This window comes from Hemitrygon akajei, chromosome 9 (genome assembly GCF_048418815.1).
Source record: "Hemitrygon akajei chromosome 9, sHemAka1.3, whole genome shotgun sequence".
Taxonomy (NCBI): domain Eukaryota; kingdom Metazoa; phylum Chordata; class Chondrichthyes; order Myliobatiformes; family Dasyatidae; genus Hemitrygon; species Hemitrygon akajei.
In genome coordinates this window covers 166,130,841-166,144,550 of record NC_133132.1, presented here as the reverse complement: position 1 = coordinate 166,144,550, position 13,710 = coordinate 166,130,841, and the positions used below count along the sequence as shown (strand labels likewise).

At 41.3% G+C, this 13,710-nt stretch overlaps 1 protein-coding gene across 1 annotated transcript in view; it reads right to left on the bottom strand.

The window, feature by feature from the left end:
• nt5dc1 (5'-nucleotidase domain containing 1) overlaps positions 1 to 13,710 on the bottom strand; it is a 611,704-nt gene that overhangs the window by 357,218 nt on the left and 240,776 nt on the right. The window lies entirely within an intron of this gene.

Here is a 13,710-nt window from a genome sequence, read left to right as displayed (position 1 = left end):
TTTGAGTATCTGCTATCCTGGGATTTTCACACATAACAGTCTCTAGAGTTTGCAAAGAACAAAGCAACATCCATTGAGTGGCAGTTCTGTGGGTGAAAATGCCTTGTTAACAAGTGAAGTCAGAGGAGAATGGCCAGACTGGTTCAAGCTGACAGGAATGGGACAGTAACTCAAATAACCATGCGTGACAATAGCAATGTGCAGAAGAGCATCTCTGAACACACAACACATCAAACCTTGAAGTGGATGGGCTACAGCAGCAGAAGGCCACAAACCTATAAAATGGCCACTTTATTAGGTAGAGAAGGTACATGATAAAGTGGCCTGTATATTATTGATTATAACTTAAGTGCAGACAGGCACAACAAACAGTAGACTGAAGATACAAAATATGGTTGTGTGGTCACCAGTGAGAACAGTTCTTGATAAATGGTATTGGGCAATACAGTCAGGGGAGTGCAGCAAGGAGGGTAATACAATAAAATGGAGGATTTTGTTTGGTGCAGCAGAACAGAGAGACTTTGAAGTGTGTGCCCATGGATCCCTTAGGGCAGCAGGACTGGCTAAAAATATGGTTAAAAAGGAACAACAGATGTTTTATATCTTGGTAGTGCAAAAAATGGGAAGTTATTCTAGAACTCTATACTGCATTAGTTAGGGCACAGCTGGACCACTGTGCTCCATTTTGGTCACCACATAACAGGAAGGATGCGATTGCATTGGTCAAAGGTTTTGCTGTGCGGCCATGAGGGAAGCCTGAATAAGCTATGGTTGTTTTCTTTGGTGAGGAGGCTAAAGGGCATTTAGATAAAACAGATAAAAATTTGAGAGGCCAACTAGAGGAAACCAGAAGATTCTATTTCTCCATGCAGATGTGTCATAAACCAAAGAAATTAGATTTAAAGTAATTAGAGGAGTTCAAAGCAAAATGAGGAAAGCTTAAACTATCAGAATAAGTGGTAGTGGGAGAAACCCAAAATAAATTTGAACAATGTGCTACTGAAGACCTGCGACCTGGATGGAATACAAACTAGGTGCTGAAAGCTGGGACTAGGCTAGACTGTCCTACTTGACTGACGGTGGTCAAATGGCATTCTTCTATGTTGTGCATTTTATGATTCAATAAAATACACCTCTATAATTTCATATTCTTGAAATAAACTTAACACTACACATTTAAGATGATACGCCTTAGTGTTATGTCCTCACCATAATTTGCTACACAAGCTTCATTCTTGTGATGGCACTCATAATTACTTCAGCAGTGGTTAGTGAATCAATATGATCAGCAACATGTAAATTAATTTGGTCATTAATATCATTTTTTGTTGCCCTTAATAAGAATACTCCATTCTATCAATTCCTCTTCTTCCCCCAACCTACATCTTACATCATCACTCCATGAAATCAAGATTTCCTTTTCTTTTGATATCTTTTACCGGAATTCAAAATTCTCAATCATTCCTTTTTACCCTACACAGTATTCAGATATTCAAATTCCAATTTTGCATTAGAATGCATTATTTTTTCGTTTAATTGACATTTCCCTTTCTTCAGCCTTGGCTCATTTACACAAAATTAAAAACTTGAAAACAAAATGTAGTACATTAGACCAGCTACTGCTCTAGATAAATATTGTTATGTTTCATACTGCTGGAGAATACAAACATAATGATGTGTGGGCTGTGAAAGCTCATTACTTAGTTACATTTCTTTCACAATTAAGCAATTATTTAGACCACCCATTTAACCTATTTGTGGATTTACCAGCCGTAAACATGTTCCTGTAAACATGCTTTGTACCTCAAGGTCCGAAATATAATCTTACGAGAGTTCTTTGCTCTATAAAACTGCAGTGAAAATCAAAGGAGCTATTGAAAGTTGCTCCTGCAATGAAACAGAAAATACTGTTTGCAAGATCAGAACACAGAACAAGGAAAATTACAGCACATTAAAGGCCCTTTGATCCACGTTGTTCAATGGTTCATTTTCATATCAGAATGTATACAGGATACAACCTGAAATTCTTAGTCTTTGCAGACATTCAGGAAACAGAAAAAAACCCAAAGAATGAATGACAGAAAGACATCATTCTCAAAGTCGCCCTTCACCCTCCCCCACGTAAGCAGCAGCAAATGGTTCAATCCCTCCCCCACTTGCTAAAGCAAAAGCATTAACCCCCACCATCCACCATGCAAGCAATAGCAAAGCCTCCAAAGAGATCATGATCTAGAGTCCATCAAAAGAATTGTTGTCCATCCCAACACTTTGACATCTCAGACAGGCTCTCTCTCACTAGAGAGGGAGAGACAGATATTGCTCCTGTTGGTTTTGCTGTTACAATCTGTTGCATCAGTTCTTTGAGCCCCCTGATCACCAGGCTCTCAATATGCTGATCTTTTAACCTACAAGATCAACTAACTTTACCCTCCCATTTTCTTTTATCTATGTCTTTAGTTGTTTCTTAAATGTCCCTGATGTATCTGCTTCTATGACTGCCCCTGCCAGGGTGTTCTACACACTCACCTCTCTGTGTCAAAAAAAAACACCTCTGACATCCCCTCTATGTTTTCCATCATTCACCTTAAAATTTTGCCCTCTCATTTTAGCCATGCCTGCTCTGGGAAGTTATTGGTTGTCCACTCTATCATATTATGCACTTCTATCAAGTCACCTCTCATCCACCTTTGCTCCAAAGAGAAAAACCTTACCTTGCTCAACCTATCCTCATAAGAGATTTTACTCAGTAAGAGTCATTACTCGAGGCAAAATTTTTCAAATATTGCTCTATTTACAAAATCAGTAGTCTTCCTTAAAATAAAAGGATTACCACAGTTATGTAAACCAGATGAGTATTTGGATAGGTATTAAGACAGTGAAACACACTAATAATTGCTCTAATTAATTTCCCTATCAAATATCAGTGTTAACTGAAGCATCTTGAGGTGAACATCTCATGAGTTTGAAACTGCATGCTATTGATACACAAAAGCTCATTTCCTACCATTCTCTGATCAGCATTTAATGATTCTATGCACAGATCATACCCGTGTTCAGTTCTGGTTGCCTCATAAAAGGAAGGATATGAAGGCTTTAAAGATGGTACAGAGGAGACTTAAAAGGAAGCTGCCTGGATTAGACAGCATGCCTCATGAGGATGGGTTGAGTGAGCTAGGGCTTAACTCTTTGAGTGAAGGAGGCTAAGAGGTGACTTCATAGAGGTGTACAAGATGATTAGAGGTATTTATTGCCTTTCCCCTAGGGTGGAAATGAATAACATTGGACAACAAATTTTTCATGTGTTGCTTCCTCATAATTCTTTTTGTTTATGATAAATCACTTGAAGCTGAATACAAATAGAGTTTCAGACAACTTGTATCATATAGGAATTTGGAGAAAGAAGAAAAAAAATTGAACGTAATGCATTTAATTGCATTATGCTGCTGACGCTGTTCAATAGTTCAACTAAACTTAAAATGTTTTGTTGATGATTTTCATTTGTACTCAGTGTCTCAAGCTTCTCACTTAAGTGTCCTACAATAATCAGCCAGCATTGATGGATCCCGGCCGCCCTGATACATGTTTCTCCATGTCCTGGTGAAACCTTTCACCATGCTTGTCACTGACAGCGCCAAGATTTGCAGGGAAGAAGTCTAAATGCGAATGTAGCAAAATGAATCTTCAGTGACACTTCAGCAAGGTAAGTGGGTAATTGAACCTTTTTGATTTGTGGACTTGCATTTTTTGAGGAACAGAGACCAAGTCTGTCTGGTTAGTACTTTGCTCTGGGTGTCAGATGTGGGAATCCTGGGAATCTTCCGGTCTCCCAGATGGCCACATCTGTGCCAGGTGCACCGAGATGCAGCTTCTGAGAGACCGTATTAGGGATCTGGAGCTGTGGCTTGATGACCTACAGCTTATTAGAGAAAGTGAGCAGGAGATATATAGGAGCTACAGGGAGTTAGTCACTTTGAGGCTGCAGGAGTTAGACAAGTGGGTGACTGTAAAGGGAGGGAAGGGAAGAACTCAGATAGTAGAGAACACTCCTGTGGCCATAGACAACATAGAACATAAAATAGTACAGCACAGTACAGGCCCTTCGGCCCAAAATGTTGTGGCGACACTTAAACCCTGCCCTCTATATAACTCCCCACCTTAAATTCCTCCATATACATGTCTAGTAGTCTCTTAAATTTCACTAGTTTACCTGCCTCCACCATTGACTCAAGCACTGCATTCCACACACCAACCACTCTCTGAGTAAAAAACCTCACTAATTGTTATCTCGTTTTGGATGCTGTTGAGGGGGGTGACCTGACAGAGGACGACCACAGCAATTGGGTCTCTGGCACTGAGCCAGGTTCTGTGCTGCAAAAGGGAGAGAAGATGACGAGGAATTTGGTAATCATAGGGTATTGGGAAGGTTTTTAAATCTTGCAGAAGGAAACTGTCATTCGGCAGGGAAAGATAAATTATGAGAGGAAGCTGGCAACTAATATCAAAGAGGATACTAAAAGCTTTTTTAAGTATATAAGGGTAAAAGACAGTTTAGGGTAGACATAGGACCAATAGAAAATGACACTGGAGATATTGTAATGGGAGACACAGTCTTCACGGTGGAAGACATCTGCAGCATACCAGACATTCATGGATATCAGAGAAGTGAGGTATGTGCAGCGAAAATTACAACTGAGAAAGTGCTCAGGAATCTTAATGGTCTGAGGGTGGATAAATCCCCTGGACCTGATGGAATGCACCCTGGGAAGTAGCTGGAGATTTCGGAGGCATTAACATTTATCTTTCAAGAATTGATAGATTCTGGCATTGTAACAAATGACTGGAAAATTGCAAATGTTACTCTGCTATTTAAGAAGGTTGGGAGGCAGCAGAAACGAAACAACAGACCTGTTAGCCTGACATCAGTGGTTGGGAATTCGTTGAAATCGATTGTTAGGGATGAGATTACGGTGTACCTGGAGGCACATGACAAGATAGGCCAAAACCAGCATGGGTTCCTGAAAGAAGAATTCTGCCTGACTAACCTACTGTAATTTTTTGAGCAAATTACAAGCAGGGTAGACAAAGGAGATGCAGTGGATGTGGTGTACTTGGATTTTCAGAAAGCAAGTACACATGAGGCTGCTTAGCAAGGTAAGATCCCATGGAATTACAGGGGAGATACTAGCATGGGTGCAGCATCGGTTAATCAGCAGAAAACAGAGAGTGGGAATAAAGGAATCCTATTTTTGGTGGATGCCAGTTACCACTGGAGTTCCACAAGGGTCGGTGTTGGGACCGCTGCTTTTTATGATGTATGTCAATGGGATAATGGACTATCGGATTAATGGATTTGTGGCTAAATTTGCTGATGATACAAGGATGGGTGGAGGAGCGGGTAGTGTTGAGGAAACAGAGAGCCTGCAGAGAGACTTAGATAGTTTAGGGGAATGGGCAAAAGGAAGGACAAGCCAATGATTGGTTATGAATGCAGACAGAGCAAAGAGCTAAATTGACCCACAGAGGCAAAATGTAAAAGGATGAAGAATACAGGACTGAAGATGCTGTATTAAAATGTGTGTAGTATTCGGAATAAGTGGACAAACTCATGGCGCAATTAGAGATCGGTTGGTATGACATTGTGGGCATCACCAAGTCGTGGCTGAAAGAAGGCCATAGTTGGGAGTGTAATATTCAGATACTTGGTACCTGAAACTTCCTTTCTCTCTGGGTGCCTCTGGAAAACCGTCTTGTTAGCCCCTTGCTAACAGCCACTGGATTCCACAATGATAAACCAACTTTCTCCAGCTTCATCCCTCTAAGGTGCGTACAGCTTTGGTCCCGCCAACTCTGAGAAGTTGAGATGTCTCAAACACCCAAACCCTGGTTTGTGTGAATGCTGTGTGATTTACTATCCCCGGCAAGAAATAATAGATCGTACACTGTATACAATTATAAAGAAGTGTATCTAAGAATGTTAATCTTAGCAAGGTTATTAAATGAATGAAAGAAAGAAAAAAAACAACAAGAGCCCATTACTCTTAAACAGTCAAATGTGCACTGAAGTTGGAACTCATCTTGAACTTGTCTGTCACTCACGCGCTGGACCCTCGGTCGGTGTGAAAGCACACACCACCTTCTGACTGTCGCTCAAAATCCATCGCGAACAAACAGGTCTCCCATGGGAGTATTGGTCCTTCCTCCTTGAAGCCTTGCATTTGCACGAAGCACCTTGTGCAACAGGGACGGCATCCTCAGCCATTTTTTTTGTCTACTCCCAGCTCCCACCAACAAAGACCTCTACCTCCAAATTCTATCATTCTACCATCTACAGGGCTGACACCACATTCCTAAGTTGTATAACAAGCATCTTATCTCAAATCAAATCATGCTGAAAGCAGAACAGACGGCTAAAATGAAATACAGTCAACCTTCACTAATCCAACTACCTGTAATCCGGTTCCTTCGATAAACCAGCACTGATTTCAAATTTCTTGGGCCACCGTACCAATCTGCTGCGCATTGTTTTGGTTGCGCTCGATCTGTTCACATGTTGGCGCGCTCTTGCAAGCACAGACAGGCAATTCCTGCTTGTTTTCCTGCATTTAATATCATTTGCTCTATTTTAGCCCCAATTATGGCCCCAGTGAGTAAAGGAAATGCACCTCATGCTGAGAAGCAAAAAAACCGCACACTATCCATTAAAGATAAGGCTGAACTCTAGAAAAATTTGACAGTGGTGTATCGCTGAAAAGCTTGTGCGAGTGTTACAACATTGGCTCTTCCACAGTGTATGATATAAAGAAACAGAAAGAAAAAACTGCTCAAAGAAACAGATCTGCGTAAGAAAAACAATGAAAGACAGAAGAAGTTCAGAATTAGATAAAGTTCTGATAACATGGTTTAATCTTCGTGTAAGTGAAGGTGTTGAATTATCTGGAGATATGGTGAAGGAACAAGCAAAGGTGTTTCATGAAGAACTAGGACTAGATTATAACTGTGACTATAGTGGAGGCTAGCTTCATTGGTTCAAGCAGCGTCATGGCTTACAGTTTTGTGCAGTGTGTGGTGAAAAACATTCAGCAGACAAGGAAGCAGCAGCAGCATTTGTTGAACACAAGGAAGCAGCAGCAGAAACATAGAAAATAGGTGCAGGAGTAGGCCATTCGGCCCTTCGAGCCTGCACCACCATTCAGTATGATCACGGCTGATCGTCCAACTCAGAACCCTGTACCTGCTTTCTCTCCATACCTCCTGATCCCTTTAGCCACAAGGGCCATATCTAACTTCCTCTTAAATATAGCCAATGAACCGGCCTCAACCGTTTCCTGTGGCAGAGAATTTCACAGATTCACCACTCTCTGTGTGAAGAAGTTTTTCCTCATCTCGGTCCTAAAAGGCTTCCCTTTTATCCTTAAACTGTGACCCCTCGTTCTGGAATTTCTCAACATCGGAAACAATCTTCCTGCATCTAGCCTGTCCAACCCCATTAGAATTTTATACATTTCAATAAGATCCCCCCTCAATCTTCTAAATTCCAGTGAGTATAAGCCTAGTCGATACAGTCTTTCTTCATATGAAAGTCCTGCCATCCCAGGAATCAATCTGGTGAACCTTCTCTGTACTCCCTCTATGGCAAGAATGTCTTTCCTCAGATTAGGGGACCAAAACTGCACACAATATTCTAGGTGCGGTCTCACCAAGGCCTTGTACAACTGCAGTGGAACCTCCCTGCTCCTGTACTCAAATCCTTTTGCTATGAATGCCAACATACCATTTGTCTTTTTCACCGCCTGCTGTACCTGCATGCCCACCTTCAATGACTGGTGTACAATGACACCCAGGTCTTGTTGCATCTCCCCTTTTCCTAATCAGCCACCGTTCAGATAATAATCTGTTTTCCTGTTCTTGCAACCAAAGTGGATAACCTCACATTTATCCACATTAAATTGCATCTGCCATGAATCTGCCCACTCACCTAACCTATCCAAGTCACCCTGCATCCTCTTAGCATCCTCCTCACAGCTAACACCGCCGCCCAGCTTCGTGTCATCCGCAAACTTGGAGATGCTGCATTTAATTCCCTCGTCTAAATCATTAATATATATTGTAAACAACTGGGGTTCCAGCACTGAGCCTTGCGGTACCCCACAAGTCACTGCCTGCCATTCTGAAAAGGTCCCGTTTACTCCCACTCTTTGCTTCCTGTCTGCCAACCAATTCTCTATCCACATCAATACCATACCCTCAATACCGTGTGCTTTAAGCTTGCACACTGTGTGGGACCTTGTCAAAAACCTTTTGAAAATCTAAATATACCACATCCACTGGCTCTCCCCTATCCACTCTACTAGTTACATCTTCAAAAAATTCTATAAGATTCGTCAGACATGATTTTCCTTTCACAAATCCATACTGACTTTGTCCGATGATTTCACCTCTTTCCATGTGCTGTTACCACATCTTTGATAACCGACTCTAGCATTTTCCCCACCACCGATGTCAGACTAACCGGTCTATAATTCCCCAGTTTCTCTCTCCCTCCTTTTTCAAAAAGTGGGGTTACATTAGCCACCCTCCAATCCTCAGGAACTAATCCAGAATCTAAGGAGTTTTGAAAAATTATCACTAATGCATCCACTATTTCTAGGGCTACTTCCTTAAGCACTCTGGGATGCAGTCTGTTGAAGAAACTATTGTGCCAGTTTCAGCACCAGTTACTGATGCTTCACTTATTTTTCAAGATGAAAATGTTGATGATCCTGACAACCCCACACTTGCAGACATGTAACTTTGCCTGAAGGTATATTAAACGTCTCACTTTAGAAACGGAAGTGCTCAACTTTTCCTGTAATTTTACCTGTACCCTTTATTTTAACTGTGCCTGTACAGTATATTACTTAATCAGAATTTCACTTGCTACTCATTTAATATTTCTATTTCATTATTATCTAACTTGTACTAATTTACATGATATTTTAAAGGTATGATGAGGCGGTTAGCTATTGCTTAATGTGATGCTTCTGTAATTCGGCATTTTCACTAATCGGGAACTCCTCAGGTCCCAGTGATGCAGGATTATAGAAGGTCGACAGCAAAGCAGTGAAAATCTTAACCAGGGCGTTACATATGGAAAGGACAGGCACGATGGCATAGGCGGTGGTGTGGCTCTGGTGGTAAAGGATGGAACTACTTTAGAAAGAGGTAACTTAGGGTCAGAGAATGTTGAATCTTTGTGGGTGGAGTTAAGAAACTGCAAGGGTAGAAAAAAACATCATGGAAACCATATATAGGCCTCCAAATAGTAACCAAGAGGTGGGGTTGAGATTATAAAGGGAACTGGAAAAGGCATATAACAAAGGTAATGAAACCATTTTAATGGGGGGGGGCCTTCAATATACAAAGGGATTGGGAAAATCAGGTTGGTGTTGGATTGCAAGAGAGGGAATTTGTTGAATGCCTATGAGATGGCTTTTTAGAGCAGCTTGTGCTTGAGCCCACTCGGGGAAAGGCTATCTTAGATTGGGTGTTGTGTAATAACCCAGATCTCTCTCGGGAGCTGAATGTAAAGAAACTCTTTCGAATACTGTGATCATGATATGATTGAATTCATACTGCAATTGCAGAGGGAGAAGTACAACTCACATGTATCTGTATTGCAAAGGAATAAAGGGAATTACAGAAGCATGAGAGAGGAGCTTGCCCAGGTGAATTGGAGGAGGATGCTGGCAGGGATGACAGCAGAGCAGAATAGGTGAAGTTTCTGAGAATAGTTCACAAGGTGCAAGATAGATATGTTCCACAGAGGAAGAAGTTCTCAAAAGGCAGGGGTAGGCAACCGTGGCTGACAAAGGAAGTTAAGGACTGCACATAAGCCAAAAAAAGGGCATATAAGGTAGCAAACGTGAGTGGGATGTTGGATGATTGAAAAGCTCTTAAAATCCAACAAAAGGCAACTAAAAAGCTATAAGAAGGGAAATATGCAATACAAGGACAAACTAGCCAATAATATAAAGCAGAATACCATTATTAACAATGAGGTTTCGTGGTACTTGGAGACTAATGATAAAAAATGTCAAAGTCTCTATGATTTCTGTAAAGGGATATGTTGCCTGACAAATCTGTTAAGAGTTCTTCGAGGAAGTAACTAGCAGGGTGGACAAAGGAGAGGTAGTGGATGTCATTTACTTGGATTTTCAGAAGGCTTTTGATAAGGTACCACACATGAGACTGCTTAATAAGATAAAATCCTATGACATAACAGGAAAGATACTGGCATGGATAGAGGAATGGCTGACAGCCAGAAGGGGGCTTTTCTAGTTGGTTGCCAGTGTCTAGTGGTGTTCCTCAGGGGTCAGTATTGTGACCGCTAAATTTCACATTGTTTGTCAATGATTTGGATAATGGAATTGACAGCTTTGTGACAAAGTTTGCAGATGATACAAAGATGGGCGGAGAAGTAGGTAGAGCTGAGGAAACAATGTAATTTCAGCAGGACTTCAGCAAATGGGAAGAATGGGCAAAAAAGTAGCAGATGGAATACAGTGTTGGGAAATGTATGATAATGCATTTTGGTAAAAGGAGCAATAGTGTGGACTATTATCTGAATGGGGAGAAGGTTCAAACATCAGAGGTGTAGAGTGACATAGGAGTCCTCGGGAAAGACTCCCAGAAGGTTAATTTACAGGTTGAATCTACGGTAAAAAGGGCAAATGCAAATTAGGCATTTATTTCAAGGGGAATAGAATACAAAAGCAAGGAGATAATGCTGAGCCTTTATAAGACATTAGTCAGGCCCCACTTGGAGTATTTGCCAACAGTTTTGGGCTCGTTTCTCAGAAAGAATATGTTGTCATTGGACAGAGTCCAGAGGAGGTTTATGAGGATGATTACAGGAATGAAGGAGTTAACATACAAGGTGCATTTGGCGGCTTTAGGCCTGTACTCACTGGAATTTAGAAGAATGCAAGGATCTCATTGAAACCTACCTAATGTTGAAAAGACGAGATGTGGGTGGATGTGGAGAGGATGTTTTCTCTGGTGGGGGCACTCAAGACTAGAGGGCACAGCTGCAAAATTAAGAACAGAGGTAAGGAGGATTTTTTTTAGCCGGAGAGTAGTGAATCTGTGGAACTCTCTGCCACAGACTGGAGTGGAGGACAAGTCCATGGGTATATTTAAGGCGGAAGTTGATAGTTTCCTGACTGGTCAGGGCATCAAAGGATATGGGGAGAAGGCAAGTGCATGGAATTGAGTAGGATCCAGGATCAGCCATGATGAAATAGCACAGCAGACTCCATGGGCTGAATGGCGTAATTCTGCTCCTATGTCTTATGGTCTAAGAAGAAACTGAGACCATACAACCAAGGACCAAAGGACCAGGTAACATCCTGACTGTTCTATTGAACACCTTGATTGGGGGAGGTATAGCTGTAAAGGTGAGCGTTCCTAGAATGTAAGGTCAGAGAGTGGGAGCAGTACAGTTTGAAGGAGTGGCTGAAAGTACTTTATGTGTGTTGGTCTGGATTTCCAGCATCTGCAGAATCTCTTGCTTTCACCTCAGACCCAGCTGCAGTTAGGCCAATTGGTCAAAAATTACCCGGGTATTTCCTGTTCTCAAAAAGCCGAGCTAATCAAGATGATTACTTACCAACCAGCTGAACATCAATCATCGGCAATGTGACGGAACACAACACTTGCAATACAATAACCCACGCCTATTGCCAATTTTCACATTTGTTAAGACGACTGACTCCTGTCTCCATTGCAGACTTGATCCATATGTAAACCAAGAAGGAAGTGAGATGATAATGATAGCACTTACCACAAAGGCAGCTCTTGATTGGGTGAGATTTCAAGTCAGTGAAGACAGTTCATCTAGAAGTTACCCAGAGATTGGAGACATGGCTTCCACAAAGGAAAACAACTGTAGTTATTGGACCTCAATCATAGAAACCACTACTGGAGTTGCTGAGGGATGTTCCCCAGACTCAACTATCTTTAGCTACTTCATCAATAACCTTCCTTCAGCATGAGGTCAAATGTCCAGGACAATTGCAGGTACAGGAACAGTTATCACCCTTCAACCATCAAGCTTCTGAACCATTGTGAATAGAATCATAGAAATCTACAGCACATTACAGGCCCTTCAGCCCACAATGTTGTGCTGACCATGTAACCTACTCAAGAAACTGCCTAGAATTACCCTACCGCATAGTCCTCTATTTTTCTAAGCTCCTCAACACTGAACTGATTCCACAACCTAGAGACTTTCAAGGCCTCCACAACTCATGTTCTCAGTATAACTTATGTACTATTGTTTTTGTTTTGTAAGTGTACATTGGTTGTCAGTCTTTGAGTGTAGTTTTTCATTGATTCTATTGTATTTCTTTGTCCGACTGTGAACACTTTCATGAAAATGAATCTCAGGGTAGTATGAGAATAGCTATATGACTTTGGATACAATTGTGAGGGATGACCTACCAGGGGAATTCCACAGAGACTGAGTTACTAGCACTGAGCAAAGAAATACAACACAACAGTCAATATAACTTAGAAATACAATTGTATCAGTATGAATTAATCACTCTGATGGCCTGGTGGAAGAAGCTGTCCAGGAGCCTGTTGGTCCTGGCTTTAACACTGCGGTACCGTAACCCGGATGGAAGCAGCTGGAACAGTTTGTGGTTGGGGTGACTCAGGTCCCCAATGATCCTTCGGGCCCTTTTCACACACCTGTCACTGTAAATGTCCTAAATAGTGGGAAGTTCACATCCAGAGATGTGCTCAGCTGTCCCAACAGGTATCACCTGTTCAATGGTGATGGTTTGCACCTGAACCCGAGGGGAACCAATACTCTTGTGAGTAGGTCTGCTGGAGCTGTTAGGGAAGGTTTAAACTGATTTCATGGGGGGGGGGGGCAACTGGAGTGAAGAGACTCAGGATAGGACTCAAATTAGCTAGTTTGATTATCATATTTAAATCAGTAATTTGTGTAATTTCAGGTAAATCAGCAAATATCAGCTAAGATACTTATCAAACTATGTGAATAAAAGACTTCTAATCTTATAGGGTGGCACGGCAGCATAGTGGTTAGCACAACACTTTACAGTACCAGTGACGCAGGTTCATTGCTGTCTGTAAGGAGTTTGTACGTTCTCCCTGTGACCACGTGGGTTTTCTCCAGGCACTCCGGTTTCCTCTCACAGTGCAAAGACGTGCCAGTTGGTAGGCTAATTGGTCATTGTAAATTGTCCTGTGATTAGGCTAGGGTTAAAAGGGATTTGTTTTCTGATTAGCCAGATGCTATAAGGTAATTAAATGTTAAAAGAAAAACTTACGTGGATTAGATTAATTAAAAACTGAAGAATGTTTTCAGTAATGTCTTTGTGAGAAAGTACTGAAATATTGCAATATGGTCCCTCAGTACACAGAATTTGAAATATTGAAAAAAAAAATTGAAGATTTATCACAAATGCAGAAAACTGTCTGCATCGTAATGTTGGACACCAGTCTGAAAGGAGACAACATACCAGAACAAAACCACCAACCTGATGCATTTTTAAAGTTAAAAGAAAACTGCATAGTTATTACCTCCATTTAAAGGGAGGAGTTTTAAAATTCACAGTTGTCTATGTCGTAGTCTCTCATATATAAGTACCAGCATTTATAATTTTGAAAGCATTTCTGCTTCAGATGTTCCAAGATATCAGG